Source organism: Rhynchophorus ferrugineus, unplaced genomic scaffold (assembly GCF_030347505.1).
Source record: "Rhynchophorus ferrugineus isolate W39M unplaced genomic scaffold, kcgeb_rfMv2 rfM2, whole genome shotgun sequence".
Lineage (NCBI taxonomy): Eukaryota > Metazoa > Arthropoda > Insecta > Coleoptera > Curculionidae > Rhynchophorus > Rhynchophorus ferrugineus.
The window spans coordinates 85918673-85939355 of NW_027472581.1; the positions used below are offsets into that span (position 1 = coordinate 85918673).

Below are 20683 nucleotides of genomic sequence, written 5' to 3' on the forward strand. Positions count from 1 at the left end.
TTTAAGAATTCGAACTGTAAATATTGTAGTTACTGCAGTTACATATATATGAAACTTCACATGTGTTTATAAAAATGCAGCTGTTTGTAGACAAATAAAATGCAGAATTGAATCCTACCGAAACTTATCTTCTATTGGAAGCAAAAGTTGTTGCAGAGTGAATATTCTGTCAGAAATTTCAATAATAGTACAAAATAAAATATAAATTATATTACTGCCTACACCTTAATCTTAATTAAATTCCTTAAAATAACGTAATAAATCAATCCTTATTTACAAGCAACACCAAAAAAAATCAGTCCAAACATAAAACAGATTACGAGCGATATTTATATAACTGGATACAAGTTAAAGAGCCACTTAATATATTCATCATAATTTTTATCCAATCATTAGTAGAAGTAGAGCAGTAATAAATTAATTCATCTATTGCCTCAAATGCATCATATTCCTATTAATTACAAGACGCTAGACTTAAGGAGTTATTCGACTAATAAATTGAGGCATAAATTTAAATTGCTAATGATCCCCCTGTTTACATTAGTCTCATAAAGTATCTTCTTATGAGTAATAAAAAATTACTGCTAATAGGAAATGTGTACTGTAAAATATATTAATTTTATTGTCATATTACTGATTTTCATAATTTTATTACAATCACTGTATAATTAATTCATAAAATGACAACACTCGAAGCACGTTAAAGTTATTGTTATGTTATTATGTTATTACCTCAGCAGCCAGTCAATTCAAATTATTGGCACGTGTGTTACAACCCGTATTCTAAAGTAAAATACTTAAATCTCAAGAATTGTGTTCGTTCGTTCTATACCACATCGTTCTATACCAGCCTGCTAAGTTCAGATTGCTTGATTGAAAAAAGTTAATCAAATTAAACATGAAAAACTAATTTATGCCTATTATAATGTAACATATGGTTGTGTGCTGCAAGTAATTAACAAAAATATGACTCATTGACTAGACAAAATATTTTTAAGTATAACTTTAGATGCTAAGCTAAAACAAATAATTAATCTATGAAAAGAGGAAAAATGTAGACTCAATAAGCAAATTGTATTGGTTACTTAGACGTAATTATAAGTAATAAATAGACCACAATCGGTTTCTTTGGAACCAAATTCTGAAGCCTGTTGATGTATAATATGTAATTTTTAAAATATATTCGAAAATACCACATCGCCAGCTTGGTGGCCCAGTGGTCAGGATGACGGGACGGTTTTCATACTCATTTTTTTAATTAATTACATATTAATTATATATGCGTAATACAATCTTAATTTACAACTTAATTTATGTATTAATTTACTAATACTAATGTATTAATTTACTTAATTAGTAGTAATTTACTGCTGTTCTATTATACTTACATTAATATACAAGCATGGCGCGTACGGGATTAATAGATCAGTATATATTTCCCAAATTAAATTAAAACTAATATACTTAAACTCAGCTAAAGTTTGGTTCGTTTCAATCTTCTGGTTTCCTGCGTGTTGTCCAGTAACTGTATTGCTTCCAGGTTGCTGCCATTTGGCAACCTTTTTTGTTATGTTTAATATAATGTTATATGTTTTAAGGCGAAATCTTGGATCATTTCGTATATCCATTTGATTTCGAGGGCATCGTGTTGCTCCTCGTTGCTTACATAGCCATAAGCATTAGTAATTAATCGTAGTAGTTTGTTTTGGGTGCACTGGATTACTAGTTGGTTTGATATGTTAGTACAACCCCATAAGACCAAATTGGCTTTATGATTGATTGATAAACCAATTTATTTTATTTTAGGTCAAGTTGAGAGTATCTTCCGACTTACCAGTACAGTTGCTTGACTTTGAGTCTAATCTGCTCTGCTTTTTGTCTAACATGATGTTTCCAGTTTAACCTACCATCGAGATATACTCAGGTATTTAACTGATTCTGCTTGAGTCAATCGAGCATCCGTCAAGTGATATAATTAGGTTTTTATCATTTCGCCGCACGGCAAAATTACCATGGACAAATTTGGAGTTATTAAGCGAGTCCAATGTAGATTATAGCTCTAGTCCATTTGTAGATCTTGTTGACCGTTACTTGTACTTTTTTACAGCCCTAGACAGAAATATATCTTTTGCCATTATAACTGTGTCGTCGGCAAATGTTCCAAGTACTTTTTCTTTTGTTGTTGGGATATCAGCAGTATAGAGCAGATATAGGAGTAGTCCCAAGACACTACCCTGTGGAACTCAAGCCGAAATATGTTTGTGTTGAAACTGCCCCTTCATGCGAAACTCTAAATTTTGTTTCAAAAAGATATGATTTACAGCAGTCGATATTAATTCCGCGGTAGCAATTTGCTCATTTTGTAGATTAATCCCAAATGCCATACGCGGTCAAAAGCTTGTGAGACGTCCAGGAATATTGCAGGGCAGTATTTCTTCGTTCTAATGGCTTACCAACAACAGCTGTTACTTTGTATACTTGGTCGATTGTCGAGTGGTGATTTCTAAATATCAAACTGGAAATTTGGTATTTATATAAATGGTTTAATAGGTTTTAACAGCAGATTCTCAAATAATTTTGATATCGCAGAAAGCAGCGAAGTAAGCCTGTGCGATCACTTGTTCTGTCGGTTTGTCAGTTTTTTAAGTATAATTATTCGAGCAATCTTAAGACATTCCGGAACATGGGTCAGCCTCGAACAGGCATTAAATATATATGCAAATATAATGCAAAGTCAAAGGATTGTGTAAGTTAAACAGAAGCGTAAATATTTGAAGCAGCTAAATAACACAACTGTGTTGAGTCGACTATAAATTAGAAAAGAAAAACTTTGGGAGTTTGTCATTCTCCCCCCGTTTCCGGATTTATTTAATGCCACAAAACCATTCAAAATCATGGTATTAAATTACATAATACTAATTAAAATCTAATACAAATTAACCTGATTAAGTTACATTTTACGAGTTTGCTTTATTATCGGATTCAACGTGGATTTATGAAATTATAAACGAGGTCTGTTGACGCTCATTGTTCCGTTTGCGTGCGCCGGTTTATTGTTTCGCTACGTTTTTCATTTTGTGCCAAGAAACGCCCTTTTATTCCGATGTGAATTTTAATTAATGGTTGCCGTTCAGCCGTCGTCAAAAATCCTCTTTAAATTAGGACAGTGTATCTCTTTATTCGCAGTAAAGTTGTTTTTGTTGTGTTTTTATTGTTCGGTTGATGCTGGAGATTTGTTGTTTTTCGGATGAGAATTTACGACCTCCAGTTTACAATTTTAACATATTTTTCTTTTGGTCTACTTTATTCTAATTTTGACATCGCCTGGTGCTTTACCTTATAATTCTCTATGTTATTTGTTTAATTTTCTCTTTACTATATAAATAAATATATAAAACAAGCATACAAAATAAATCTATATTTAAAATGTTACAAATCAAGAAGGATATTTATGATTAGTGCAGCAAACGCTACTTGCTCAATTTGATTGAATTCAATTTGCATAATTGAAATCAATAATGGAATAGATAGATGAAATTTCTCCAAATGTCTATCCAGTGGTTTGATAATATTCACAACTAAACGCCTTATCCATTATTGCCTACTATAAGAAACTAAAATCTGAACAGTACAGGAGTAAATAATAACATAAAAACTTTATATATAAAATAAGTAAATAAAAACAATACAAACAGTATGTCCAAATCAATAACTTCTGAACCCTATTCATAAAATGTAAAATAATAAACACAGGTAATATGGCAGTAAACTAGTAACAGTAAAATAGCGATAAACTGACAATAACACATAGTACCAAAACTAAAAATTATAAATAATAGTCTTATATCCGATATAAACAAGCTAGTGTTACTATAGTCCATCCAATAAAATAGCCAATGTTCGACTTCGAATATACGCCAAATGCAGTTTGTAAAAAAGTAAACTTCGTTTTAAACTCGAAGCGGAGTTTTCCTTTCAGCGCCGAAACAAAAATGACTGCATTCTGCTGAATGGATTTGCGTTTAATCCACTTCTAAATCAGAAAGTTGCAAAATGATTCGAAAACTGTTGAAGTTTACCGACTGGGCGTCGCTCAGAATAGCCGCTACTTTTAATGAGTATATGCTTTGACAGCACAGTCTGCAGTTTTTGTACTATTATTTCATGACTTTTAGTAGTTTTTCGCACCCAATTATGTTAGAATATTATAATTACTATTTCTTTGTGGATGTCCTCTAGGCATATTGAAATTACTTATCAACTACAATATCTTGAAATTAGTTAAATAGAAATTTCAGTCAATTCTAATACAGTGTCTTCTGATAGACGAATAGGTCTCGGGAGCCTTTAGCTATTGTAACTTTTTCCACCACAAATTCTAAAATTATCTTTAGCTTATTATGTTTTATGTTCTTGGTCGACTAAATACCTTGTGTGGCTGGTTTTTGTCAAAAATTTTCTAAATAAATAGGCAGTCTAGATAATTTAAATGTTATTTATAATTCAATTGTTTCTTACTTAAATTACTTGTTGCTTAGATTCAGTTTATTGCAATATCATTTGTTATACGATATATTATTTTAATATTTCTGTTCCTGGGAATTATTAGCAAAAGAAATAATAAATGACAAAGCCTCAAATCTATCAAATCTTATCAATTTATTTTACACATTTGCTGTTAACTATTTCTTACATTTTCACTATATTTAAAATTATTTCATTCAAACATCTTCTACCTTTAGTTAATTTTTTCAAATATGTGCATAATTGGGAAGGTATAGGTATAAACTCTTCAACTGGTCACGAAGCCTTCCATTAACTTCCCCTTCTAAGTTTTAGTTTCCCCTGAGTGCTTGATCAAAATCACAAGCAAATAACTTATTTGACATTATAAATAAACAAATGTATATATATTACCATTCAACATTGGTACCATTATATTATATGCATATCTGCAAACCAGTTGCTTCTTATTAATAAACGCACATACCTGACATAACCTGTAGCATCCTGCTAGTCAATTGACTTTGTGTTATAAACGATCCTCCGAATGGCTTGGTCATTAAATTGTAAGTGTATAAAATTTAGAGCATCGAAAATAAAATGAATCAACTACCCATAATTTTAAATAATAAATGAGGCGTATTTTTTCCCAGCCCGTTGGGAAATAATTGCTGTTTGAAGGCGACGTCAGAACGGCAATAGCCCCTAAACGCCCGAGAATATAGTCAACCATCCTTTTCTAGCTACCTTATAAATGATATCGGGTAATTGCTAAAGTTTTGATCGTCAACAATTTATTACTACTTACGATATAGCTGCGGGTATTATTAGCCATTATGGGTGAAATCTGTACCGAAACAACTTACCGTCAGTTAATTGTGGCAAATTGCCGGTTTCGATTTTATCATAAACCCACATACTTAAAGGAGCGGACCGTAGATACGACCCAGACCATGACAGATTCAGGAGATGCATTTGTGGTTTGCAAAAAACGACGGTTATTTAAAATGACAAGTGTACAGGTACTTAATAACTACCGAACGTGATAAAGTAATGGTTTCGTATTAAGTAATAAAATGTTATGAAACTTAATGGTTCCCACGGTGATGATAATGAAGCCTTTTCGTTTTTTTTTTCTTTCAACATCGATCAGGGTTTACTTTAATGCTAGCTTGGTATAATTTTATTTTCATGTTAGTGCCCTTGATGTGTTCAAATTTGTATCGTTCAATGTTCAATAATATTCTCTCATGTTTTTCTGATTAGCGTTGATTTGAGTAAAATTACTTGGAAGCCTGAAATGATATGAACTTGTTTCGAAGCATATATTGTTTTCGACGCCCATTGAGCACACAGCTTGAAACTTAAAATAAAGAGAAAAATATAAATTTTTCAGCACTTCCAATCTATATATTTACATATAAATTTCAATTTTGTTCAATTTTTAATATATAATGGTTCAAATTATTAAAGCAACAGATTATGAAATTGAATTCTATCAAATTTTTACCTGATGAGTGACAAACCAGAATCTGCGGTTGAGCCCCCATTTTATTAACAGTAGGTATAAGATGTATGTAGGTTATGATGTATGAAAGGTTTAAAATAACAAAAACTTTTATTTTACTTAAATAAATTTATTTAAACTTTTATTTTATGGATATAAGTTGCGACTTGTTAAATGGCGACACAAAACTGTGCTCAAAGCCATCACACAAACCAAACCCCTATATCTAGACGTCTCACATGTCACACCATTCAGTCACACAAACACAAACGTATTGTTCCGTTTCCTCAAAAACACAGTCCGCAGCCAAGACTGTACTTGTCGCGCGATATAATATGTATGTACATGGATTTAGACATGTCAACCTCTTCTTTATTTTAGTGAGTGATCCTCGGCATTAAGCTTACTGATTGACGGGTGACCAAATTTAGAGACCATCACATACTTCTAGTTTTACCCTAGTAACTGGCGTAAATGTAATTATTTTCCGGCAAGCTTCCAACACGCCACTATCTCAGTATAAGGAACAATATTGTTTGACAAATTGTTAACATTATTACCCACAAAATTGTTACCATAGTTAATTCTCTAATAACTATGTGTATTCATAAAAGTTTAGCAGAATTTTCCGATTCAATTCGATATTAAATTTCTAATTTCCAAAAGTTATCTCCGGGAACTCAATTATTCACCCCTCTTTTTCATTCCATGGGCCATTTAAAATTAATAAAGATGAGAGCTGTTCAGCTTTTATTAGGACGAAAAAAAATTTCAATATTAGGAGACGTTTAATATTTTATTATTGTTTCGGTTGTTGTGTTGAAGAAGAAGTATTTAGAATGCATACAAGTATTAATCATTATAAATGCCCCTAAACATTAGACTTTTTAATCAACTTTATAGAAAGAGATCCAGTATACGTACGTTATTTTTGTAAGAAACACCCAAGTAGTGTTTAATATTATTGACAGTTGTACGCTAAAAATTTAAAATTCCATTTTGCAGCCAGCAAGCGTTTCTCGTTAAGCACACGTCAGTTGCAATAACTGAATTAGTCAATTGAATCAGATTAAGTTGAAAAAATCGCTTTTAAATTGGGCTTCAAAAACATCTTACCCCTTGGGGTGTGCACCCTAACAACCAATTTATATTTAATAGAAATTATTCTGTGTCTTAATGATCCAGCTACGAACTTTTCCTCAAGTAATCCATAACATTAATTCGAGCGTAATTATCGGTTATTTAAATATGTTGTCTAAGTCTATAATAAAAGATTGGGGTTTAATTTAATCTGAAATCTCAAACATGAATAAAATAAAGAAGCCAGGTGTATGCGAGATTAAAGATGTACAAAGGTGTACATATTTTTTAAGAAAGCAGTAAAAGGCTACATTATAAGGTAATGAGTCTACTCACACTCATGCATGGGACGTCTTGCATGTGTACTAAAATTTGATTTAGCCACATTTCTAGTTCTTATAAATTATATGTATATTTTCATAATATAATATATAGAGAATATATTATTTTGGATTTTAAAATTAATTTAAAGTATCCTTTTTTATCTTCTATATAAATACGTTGTACGATACAAATGGTATATCCAAACCAATTATTATTTAAGCGTAGTTATAAAATGATATATTAATAAACTCGGCTAATCTGTTAATGTTAATAACATACATGACATTATATGGTTTCTTTTGTTTCGTTTTATTTTATTTTTTATTAGATACCTTGATTTCTGATAATCAGATATCAGTTGTTTTTGGTCTGAGTTCTTTCGCTGCACACACGGCTCCATTTTTTCTTATGCTAAACTGTCAACGTTAAATTCAAATCTTAGGTATATTTTGGGAGACATATTTAATAGCTACCTGAATTAAATAAATGGTATCAACCAACAGTTAAAAATAATTGTCACTTAGATTATATTTTAGATTATTATTAATTACTTTTATATTATATAGATTTATATAAAATTTCCTTGGTAAATAAACTACAACAATTTTACATAGCAATAACACTAAGCCTTATAATTGTGTACGCTCTACAAAACAAAATGAATTAGTTTTAAAAGAAGCGAAAAATTGATAGTATCATTGTTTGCTAACGGCGACATTGATGGTGAGAATAAAGGTAACTGGCAAATATTTATGGTAATACGGTGCGCTGATAAACAATAATATCTACTAGTGTTATTCCGTACTAACGTATTTTATGATAACTTATCGTCGTAATAGAACTTAGCAATTTGTAGTTGCTTGTTTCTCTTATAAGCTATTTCATGATAATTTTAGCAAGTCATATTTTAATTCTTGTATGAAATGTAACATTTGTTATTCGTCAGCACTGATTTATTTCCTTTTGTATGAGCTATCATAGAAAAGTATCCATTTCAATAACAGAAAACAAAAGTGTAATTATTTTATAATTTTCTCTTCGATATTTATAGTAAAGTTTATTATTTGGATAAAATTAAATTGAACCGTCATTTGCCAGAACGATAGGATCTCCTTTCGAATCTTCTGGGTTCTTTGGTATCAGAACTTGGGTGTTTTTAAATTAAATCAAGAGAACTATATCATGTTTTGTCAGTTATCGAGAAAGAAGAAATATTACAATGTTCTAAAATATAGTTTAAAAAAATAATTGATAATTCATATTTATTTTAAATTAATTACTTTATATACCCTGAAACATAGCTTTAAATTGTATATTAAATGTTTATTTTATACTGACTTAATTATAATAATTTTATACCTCTTATAATGGTAGAGTTCCATCATAAATCATTAATTTCAGTTTACCCTTAAGATTACCAATATTGCTACTACCAAATTAATGCCCACATGCTAATTTGTAGGTTTTAAAACTTCCTTTAACGTCATAAATCATTTTTATAAAACTGTCTGCTGTTTGCTGCTGGGTTAGGTGTTGAAAGGTATCAATTTCTTTAATTAGTATTTTATTGATGTTTATTTTTGTGACACTGTTACAAAATAAGAAGAATTAAATGGGTTCTTTCATATAATAAACTTTCATTTTAAATTATATTGGATACGCCTGTAAATGTTTATGGTGTTATTAAATAATCATTAAAATTAAAATGGCTTAAACCATAAGCTTTAAATATTACTTTTATTTCACATTTGTCAATTTTTATGACAATTGAATAAATTGCTTGTTCTGTTTTTTGTGCAATTATCATATAAATATTAAGATTTAGTAGAATGATTTATATTTTAGATTTATTATACAATTTACTATACATTGTAATATATTTGTTACTATTTATTTTTAGCTTCTTCTCTTATAGTAACAGTGACGTGGAAGTTTTATTTTGCACTTGTTCCTGTTACAAAAGTCAGATAAATTGCTTATTCCTATATTTCGTGCATTTGGACGAAATAATTATTGTGATATAGAGACCGATGTTTAAGAGTCAATTATGAGGCAATATAAATAATAATACCAGAAGTATTTGTAAGGTCAAGGGCTTCTTTGACTAAAACTAGACGAAATGATTCGAACTTATATACTGACCGAACTTAATATTGTATAATGAGTAATTTTAAGGCGTTTATAGTAAACAATCTCGTGGTTTCAAAAAAATTATTATTTAAAAATGATGGACAATTGAAAAGTTTTCCATTACGATTATATTCGTAGAGTCAATACATCAATCTTTAAGGTCATATTATGAGAATGACAAGCGTTCAAAGGTTATTTAACATTTTATAGCTAATGGGATGAATAATGTTATTATAAATAATTACTCTCTTTGTTATTGGTAATTATTTTGTTGAATATTATAGCAACGGTTTTGCTCATGTTTATTTCTTTTTGTTACAGGTGAGACATAACAAATGAGTTTTTTAAATTAATTTCATCATCTATTGATTAATCAAATCATCGAGTTATATGGGTAAGTTTAACCAAAAGTTTATATATAGTTTGAGAAAAAGTATAGTTAATGTTCGCTACAAGATATGTTCGTCAAAAATTAATCGTAATTTCTGTGATTCTATAAGCTGATGCGACCCTACGACAGCAAAAAAACATAATATGCGAAGCTGGGGCGGGTCGCTAGTAGTCAGTAGCTCAGTCAATCAATTAATAGAAGTTTACCTCAACAAAATACATTTAAATGAATGAATGTGATGGTTTTCAAATTTGTTTTTAATTTAATAATTTTAATATATATAATTTAGCATATGTAGTAATATAAGTTTAATGTGGGATAGAAGCGAGTTCATCAGTTTGCATTACTTCCTGCAAGAAGGATCCGAGAAAAGAGATAATGTCAAAATAAAATTTAAATTGCAATTCCGCCGTACGCATAACACTTTAATCGGAAACATTTAAAACGCCAGATAAACTACACGTTTAATATCCCAGCGTCGGCCTCATACTTTTAAGCAATAATCGCTATTTTCAAATATATACGAGTCGAGAATAGCGCGACAGATTTACAATACGTTCACGTCGTAAAATTCCATTAATCACGGAATTAATTAAAAGGAGGAAGCGATATAGATGCCAAATGGTATAAAAAAACCTGCGAGATTTTTAGACGAGAAACACTAAGGATAGAAAGAGCAAAAGAACGATTGCAACGTACTGAGAAACGTAGTTTTGAAATATTGGACGTGGAGCGAGCATAATTTGAGAAAATGGAGTAACATTAGTCAGTTTCATCAGTAATAACTCGGAAGAGAGAAAGAATAGCTAGCGAGAAGGATGAGAATGTCTATAAATTACGAACGATGGACGGCACTGAATGAAAAAACGGCAATCGTCCAAGCGTGATGGCAGGAACAGGGTTTCACTTCGTCTGGAACGGGTTCGATGATAGAACAAAGTTTATTCTACGGCTACGTAATTCTTGTTGAAGAGAAAGTTAATATGACATTTCTGACAAACCTATATTGAATTTAATATAGAGATATTTCGTTCAAATTATTATATTAATTATTATCAAACATTTTATATCCGTGTTATGATTTTACATAATTCTATAAATACAAATATAATTAAAATATATTAAATATGATTTAAATCAATCTTCTAGTTTTTTTACAGATATGTAAAAATATATGAGGTGGATCATTTATTACCTGGAAGTATTGGTTATTTTAACAATTTAATATTCATGCAATATTAAAATTAAAGGGATTATTTTTTTTGTGGAAAAAACATATTGGGGTCTCATATAGATTCTGAAAAATTGGAATTTTGGTCATGTGTCAGTAGGTGTTTTAGGAACCCTCAGACTGCGACAACAGGGCCAAGCTTGACGCGGCACTAGCAAACTCATGTTCGGCTTACCAATGTTGGCCCAAGCCTGAGTAATCCAGCATTAGCCAATTATCGGCTACCCAGTCTTGGGAAATCTAGCGCTAGCCAAATCATCGATCAAGGTGTAGGAAAGTATACAAAATTTTTGTTAAGCATCGCACTTGCAAGACCCAGAGAAGAAATATTTCGTACAGATTAGTCGATTAGGCCAATTACTTTAGTCGTAGATGTACGTATTTTCATGTGTTATTAAGTTCTACTGTAGCAAGCGATGCGTCGGTTATCAATACTATACTTTAATACGTTAGTGTTTTCACGCATTACTTTGTTATTGGATGAAGACCCAACACAAACTCAAAAACAAATGGCAGAAAAATTGAAGGGGAGATGAGTCATAATTTATCAACGATTACAAACGATGGAAAATGTCTAAAAGATGGGTGCAACATGGACTGAATAGCCAATTAGAAAACTGATCACCAGGACCAGGTTGGTGACATGTTTTATAAATGTTTTGTGTTGGAACCTGGAGAAACAGTCAATACTGATTGCTATATATATATATATATATATATATATATATATATATATATATATATATATATATATATATAATCGGATGGAGTTAAGTCTGAAGAGTCCGATGTATATATATATATATATATATATATATATATATATATATATATATATATTTATATATATTTATATATATATTTATATGTATATATATATAATCGGATGGAGTTAAGTCTGAAGAGTCCGATGTATATATATATATATATATATATATATACACATATACACATATATATATATATACATATATATACATACATATATATATATACATATTATTTGTAAAAATATCTTTGAAGTCATTAATTAACATCTTATTTTATATATTGCTATTTGTATGCTACATGCGTAATTGAGATTAACATTTTGTAGAACAAACAAGGAAAATAACTATGGGCATCAAAAAATGTCTCACGTCCGTTCAAAAATAAAATATGATGTTAATACGCCGCGATCCATCCGACGATAAAGAGCGACGATAGTTTTTTAATGTGGATATTTATACACAATAGCCTCAGAACAAACTGCCGTTTAATTTATCATTGTCATCGTCTGGTTTTTAGCCATGAATTCGTTCGTTGTTCGGCTCTCTTTTTTTTTCGCCACCGTTTCCGAAATTTCAAGGTTGCCGAGCGAGAAAAAAACTCGTAGAAAAAACAGTAATACGGCGCAATTCGAAGGCGAAGCGAAGTGTACATTGTTCAATAATACCCACTAACAATCGGATATAATTGGCGAATGTTTCGTGTTTGCTTGTTTGTTTTAATGCCGAAGAAATGTATATTTTTATCTTTGGTGCGAATGATGATTATTATTGATTCACGTGGGCATGTCTTAATGTAAATAAAAGTTATTAACAAGCGATACCATACCTTGGTATACATACCATTACCACAATTATGCCTATTGATTTGGGTATTTTATTAAATAATTTATTGAAGAAATAAAATAATATAAGGTAATAGTTTCAGTATTTTTTGTAAAAACACCAAAAAAATTAATTAGTGTGTTCGTAATATATATACTTGTAATAAACAACGTTCTAAATGTGTTTGACGCAAATAAAGTGAATTCTGGCGTTTTCGACAGACATAAAAAACTGTTTATAAAATGTGTTTTGTTCGTTATGCCTATATATATAATATTAAATATATACTTGAAAGCAATTAACTCATTATACTCTTAATACTCCCAAAATGCCACGTTTGAAAATAAAATCAACAACAATACTCAAATGCATGTATGACAAATGCCAAATATGTTCTAGTAGGGATATTTTTTGAAAAAAATATCGATATTTTTTTGACCGATATATCGATATATCAATCAGCCAATGACACAGTTGACCTTTTCTAATATATATAGTTCTAATATATTATATATTAGAATATTGTCATATGATGACTCACTGACGCAGTGTGACGGCTACGTATATATGTGACGAAACCTAAACTGATTTAAGTAATTTCGTGATTTGCATTAAATCAAAATATTAATGATTTTATACACTTTTCTCAGTGTTCTTGTAACTTTTTTTTCTAAATTTCTCTCATTGTTATTAGTCTAATTTCCTTAATAGTACATTTTTTATAAGATTTTTTTTTCTTAACCTGTAGATAGCTTATGCGGAAGAGATTAAATACATTTTTTAAAATAATTATCTTCAATGTTCCTAACATTGTTCAATTAACAACCATTTGTTTTGTATTGTTCTCTATATTTTGTTTATTTTCAATACGTGTTGCCTAATCCTTGTATTTTAAGATTACATAGAATACATCCCAAATTTAAGACTTACGTGAAATCACGTGTTTCAAATCTAAGAAATATTTATAGGCTATTGGATAAATTTCATTAACTAGATACATTTATTTTTATGTGTAGAAGAAAATAATTCAATTTTATATGCAGTAACATATCATTATCGTTTCATGTAATCTTTAATTGATTTATCTCATTAAATATGGTGCAATGGTAAACGATAATGAATCCCAATTACCTTAATTAATGATCTACGGATGATAGAATACATGTTGGTTATTAACCGGCAATTACTTTGACAATACCTTATTTTATTTTAGCATTGTCAAATTTATTACATAATGATTCGTTTCTAAAGGATATATAATTACGTATGATTGTTGTTATTATAAATATAATTGTATACGGTTCATTTAAATACATGTATAATTGGCGAAACTCCGAATAGTACGACGACAAAACGCTGTTCGTAACCCAAAACATAATAACGGCGGTCGCTTCGGTTCATCTTTACAGAAGCAAAACATTCGCAGGAACAGTACTGGCATTAAATTCCCGCTGCGGTTGGCGTTATCCTGCTGTTTTGATGATTACTGGTTTGCAGGAAGTTTTAGTAAGACGGGTCCGTATTTATAAACCGAAAACAGGTGAATATACCACATCCCATTCTTGAATATGTCGATTTGATTTTGTATCTATCCGTTGTCTGAATATTGTCATGTGTAAAATTAATCCTGCAATATTTTCACTTTCAAATATACAACATGTTTTGAATATTATTTTTTACCTAAGAATATAAATACTATTACTAGAAATATGAATAGTGTTACCAAAAAAAAACAGAATGGTCTAATAATTTGCCACATAAAAACAGATATCTAAATCTTTCTAAATATATTCGACAAGCATTACTCAAAATACGGTGTTAAATACAATAACTGTTGTTTTCTACTCATAGAGATGCCCTTCAATTTTCTTATTGTACCTCTAATGACATATCTCCGAACTTCGGATGCCAGATTATTTTCATAGGCTCGATTTTATCTAAAATATAATGTATTAACTATAGAATTGAGTCCAATTTGCAATATTAAAATAATTAAATAAAAATTAAAATAAATAATAAAATAGATACACATCTGAATGAGGTTTTCCCAAATGCTTGTTCGGTGGTTTGACAATATTCACAAACCTATTCATTATTGCCCACTATATAAAACTAAAATCTGAATAGTACAAAAATAAATAACAGTATAATACTTAACTTTATATGTATAGAATATGTGAAAAAACAATACAAACAAAACATTTAGCATAATATAACGAATTAAAAAATTCGTGAACATAACCAGACTCGTTCAGCCAATACGAGAAAGTGGTTAAAAAATTTTAGTTTATTGTTAACCTTGATGGAAAATATTACTCTAAGACCTTGATCCATCCAAGGTAACGAAATTGGCCGTTAAGTAAATGTTCAGTAAATATACGTATATGATTTTAGAATTACTTACTAATTTATAATAGTTTAGTTACTTGTAACATTAATTACAAAAATTATTCACTATTATTTCTCTGTAACATTAAATTTCTATAAAATTTTCTTGAAAATACTTTTTATGTTATTTTCAGATTAATTTTGATAAATAAATTTTTAGTTCTTCAAAAAACATTGCCTGTTGCGAAGATAATTTTTATTTATTTGGAAATTGATAAGCAACCAATTGATGAAGTTGAAGTGGTAACATGACGTAAACCATGGCATATTTTTGATCGAGTAGAAGCAGCGCGAACAAAAGAGCTAAAAGCGCCCTTTTATTCGACAATTCGCGTACTCTCTATCTCACTCTTTTGCTCTCCCCGTGGATAGTGCGGAGAATGCAATTTAAAATGACGGTTCGGAACCGGTTCCGTGGTTCGAATACTTTTTTAATTCGCATGGAAGCGAGAGGCGGCAGCGGCCTCCGGTCCCGTCGTTGTCGAGCGCAGTTTTGTGCTCGCAATCTGGTCAGTGAATTCCGCTGCATTCATTCGAGAGCGGCGGTGCATGTGTGTACGAAATTGGGTTTCATATTCGAAAGAGGTACGCTTTTTTAACCGAAAAAGAGGAACGTTATTGCATGTTCGCTTGTCTGGTCGTGTGGCGGACGTCCGTCCATTTGCGTCGATCGGCCTGATAAATATCGGTGCTCGATATTGACAACATTTCTTTCAGTTCTTCGTTTGGTGTAATTTTTTTTAAATTTACGTTAACGCCAAAAATACCAACAACGCAGTAGGTGATGATTCGTTTTATACACAAAACAGAGAATATAGAAAGAGAACTGCCGTCATCAACATTAATCCTGAATAAATTTAGATTTATTTTGCCATCAGAGGCCACACAGTCGTAAAATGTGAATGCCGGGGTAATTTGAAACATAATAAAATTAAAAACATAATAAAATACATTTTATTTAAGTGTGATTGACATTTGATCAAATACATTCATTTATTTTATCAAAATATATCGAAAAAAATATGAAAATATACTATATAACTATACAATTTTACTATATAACAAGTATTAAAAATATTATGGGACTTTATAGAATTGTCTCTTTTTATGACATTTATGACAACATATTGACATATAAACAAGTCCCATCGCATTCAACACAAATGATAATTTTTGCATTTCTATAATAACATTTCATACGAAAATAAATTTATCAATCTATCAAATGTAAGTGATAAACTGATTTCCTATTTTATTGTGCACAGTGTGGACTTAATACTAAAAATTAATGAATATAATTCATACATTAAGTACTACTACACTTTCAATTACATGTTTCTTAAATACTATCAAATATAAAATATTCAAAATACAAATGATAAAAACTGAATCTAATCTTACAATTTCTATTTTCAACAAATATGAAAAAAAAAAACATTACTACAAATATAGCTAGAATTAAATACAAAACAGAATATTACACATAAGATCATTTATTTTTTAATCTTTGTGATATATATTTATTATTATTTATTAAGTATATAATTTTACATTATCCTTATAAGCTCAATTATATTTAGATTTAGCAATAAAAAATGTTCCATCTCTGCCCTTTGCAATTATATTGGCCTAATACACCAAAACCACACTTAATTATTTGTTATCTTCTTAATTATAGTATCTTGTTGAGTCATACAATTTGTTGTTTTAAAAATACAAGTATTAGTAATAACTTTACTATTACAGCTAGTATTAATAATAACTAAAGAGTGTTTTTATATTTTTATATTTAAGTATTGTACATAATTTTCAGCTTCTGCTTTGTTAGCATATGTTATAAATGTTATAAATTACATCAGTTTATTTTGGAGGCCCTCTTCATTACCATTAACTATCTTGTAAAATATGTTTTTATTTCCGATTGGTAATGGAACGGGATTTTTTTAGTATTTAAGATCAATTATATACAGTTACTTTGCGTAATTAGAGATTTTGCATTTCTGACTATAAATCAAGCTGCCTAAAATGCAAACCTAATTCATCTTATTTAACTCTTCTTCTGATATAAAGCAGTATACCTTGGAAAATAATACATTCTATTCAAACCGCTATAGTTTGGGAGACCACACATACGAGTACAACCAAAATTCTAGGAAATGTTACTGTTACAGAAAATAATAAAACATTTAGGAAATGGTATAGAATATATCTAATTATCAACATATTAAAAAAGCCAGTATTTCCTCAATCGAATAAATGGAAATTTGTTTACTTCGGCATTTTTTCAGAAAATTAATTGTATCGAATTTACCTTGCATTCTGCTGATATTGTACTTTTAACCGCCTAGCAGCAAAACAAAAAAAATCAAACTTTATTTCACATACTCCTATTTAAGCTATCCTATACTTTCTATATTATTTGATTTTATATGCCACTACATTCTATTCATTTTCAGTGCCAGTATTTGCCGTGGAATCTTAATATTTGTCAATCTTTTAATCAACAAGTATTATCAAAATGCATTAATTAACAGTTATTCATTGATTTTCTAAAATATTTTAGATGCGTGAAAAAGCAATTTACATTTTTTGCTCTTTATTTTGTTTAAGTTGATATCTACCATGCGAATATAGATTGTTTGATATCATTACATCGGTAGTTTATTTTATTGTTTTTCAAAATAGAATTCCAGATTGAAAGCAGCAAACACAGGTATCATTATTTGATCAAGATTGCTTTATGAGTTTGAACAAATTACATATTAATGTAACGTAAACTTGAATAAACTGTAAAATTATCTTTGCATGAAATTGTGAATCATCAGCTATATGAATTTTAATTATAAATATTTACAATTTAACGATATAAAATAATCGACAAATAACTGCCGCAAAACTACAGAAAACCAGTTAGTTCTTCTTTAGTTTCAAATTGAGCCATTTTTTAATTGATGAACAACAATTATTTATTTTTATTATGACCTAAATTTATGGCGAATAACTGATACAATTCTTACTCTTAGAACGTTAGTAAAATGGCTTTTCGTGAGCCTGTTTTGACGAGTACCTACAAACCATATAGGTCATTGCTATTTTAGCTTAATCCCGCCTAGCACAACTGCTACATCTTCCATATGCTATCATGCTCAACCACGTATATTGAATTAATCGGTGTTAATTTCATTCGAGATCTTAGTTTGACACAGAAAATGATGGAAATTTTAAGTTCAATGGAATCTTTCTGCAGAATGACGTTACGGTCATGTATAAAGGTAAAGCCAAAAGATATCTCATGAGTTTATTAATTTATAGATGAACTATCTGGTAGGTATTGCTACTGATGTCACTAAAATTTAACGAACACTCTAAATATAGAATATATAATTAATAATTATATTTTCTTTAATATTATATATTCAATTATAAAAATATAAAAGTTAATAAAAATGTTCTTTTGTTATATTCGTTTCTCTTAACTCACAATTAGTAAAAATTGAGACACTATTAAAATAGTACCTCTAATGTAATATATATATATTACGTTTTTATTACTTATTATTATTTTATTACTTATATTTATTACGTTATTATTGTTTTATATATATATATATATATATATATATATATATATATACCTCTAAAAAGTAGCAAACGACTAGTATATCCTCATAATGATGATTTAAATTGTAAATAAAAACATTCGTTACAAAAATGAAATAAAGTTGATATAGAACGTTAAGATAAAATAAGAAGTTAATATAAGATTAGCATTGATGTTATATTACTTTATTATATAAGCATCCTATTTTCATTTGTTACTGAATTGTCTATTAATTAGTTTCAATACCTTTTTCAATTTGCTTATATCGTGCGACAAGAAATATCTAAAATAGGAATCAAAGTTTGTTCGAAAATGATTGCATCTCAACTTTAAAATACCGCTATTCATTTAATTAGCCACTGGACACGTTGTTTATTTAATGATATCTTGTCTAGCATCTTGAGCAAGTCGAAATTATCTGGTATGGATTCTAGACTGCGTGACCATAACTATTCTACTTTTGTTGTAGTGTTGGTATTTAACTGGCATAACTAAACCCCTTATATTTAATTTTAAGCTGGCAAATGTTCGAAGATGCCTTAATTACATTTTACTTTTTTAATGTTGCAAGTAAAGTTATATATAAAATTATTTATTTTTCGGTATCTTTTCATCCTTGTTGATATGTAGTTGAATGAAATTTTTTAAAACAGCTTTAAAGTGTTTTAGCTGTTTGGTACAGATCATGGAAAATTGTTAGACATACAAAGGAAATCCAAATGTTACTATAAATGTACTAATAGTGATAATTAAATTGAATGTTATTCAGAACCCAAATTATTTATTTTAAGGTGCAACATAAATAGTGGATAAAGTTTTAACTGGCGTTTATCGTCATTCGAATCTAACGATTTGGCGAATTCCTTTTCGATAATCAAATACATCGGTAGAATTTGCAGACGTGTTAAACACGACACCACCACCCAGTAACAAGAATGAAAAGTCATCGGAGATTGTTTGCCATCTTCACGTAATGAATATTCATCAAGGCATCCCGCTCAAACAAAGCCGTCGGTAGGTCAACCCTTCTGTTTACAAAACCATCGATTGTCGTTGTATCTATTCAACTCGGAAATGTTTCTCTCTTTCTCGCTCTCCTGTCGTTCTTTTTATGCGTTCAGTTTCACCGGATTTGACGTGGTCCGCTGTCTGCTTGTTAAGCGATTTTTTTCATTTTTCATTACCCGAGTCTTTTTGGCAAACGTTCAATTCGAACGACGCATCTTTAAATTAAAGCAAAAAAGCCCGTCGCTTGTTGTAGCCTTTTTAATCTCATTTGGTTTAATTTTGTATAGATACAGATGCAGCTGAGGTCGCAGGAGAGCGTATTCATTCTTCAAAAATTGCAAATGCACCTGAAACGCCGGAAACAAATTCGTTACAGGGTGATCAGAAGTTAGTAGTTATTCTCTTTTATACTGGGTGGTCAATCTGCTGCTTTATCTGTACAGTCTTCTTGCTTCGACCGTTTTCCCCTCTTTTAAAGAATTTCTCCGATACATTTATCCCGGGTTCGCTTAGGTCACTCTCTAATTTTTCTTTTTAGTTTTGCTTGATATTTCCTTATTATATTAATGACTAATGCCATACCAATTAATGGTTTTTCCAATTTTGCTGTTAATTTCCATATCTTGGCCAATACGTAAAGGCATTTACTTCTATTTTTACAGCCTTAATTATGGCTCTCCCGTAACTATGAGACCATTAGACTTTAGTTCAGTTTTTATTAATGATCATTATATATTCTGTTAGAATTATATTACATTCGTTTAAGATTTTCTGTAGGTATTTACATATTAAATATATTTTGATACTTAACTATGTAATGTCATATACATTGCCAGAAGTGTAATTATGTGAAGTAATTTTATTCTCATGCTCTGTAGCTCCCTTAATACAGATAATTCCATCAAACGGCAATTAGCTGACTGAGTTA

At 29.7% G+C, this 20683-nt stretch overlaps 1 protein-coding gene across 3 annotated transcripts in view; it reads left to right on the plus strand.

Moving 5' to 3' along the window:
* The window catches only part of sba (six-banded), a 153074-nt gene that overhangs the window by 35473 nt on the left and 96918 nt on the right, over nucleotides 1-20683 (plus strand). The gene's annotated exons all lie outside the window — the stretch shown is intronic.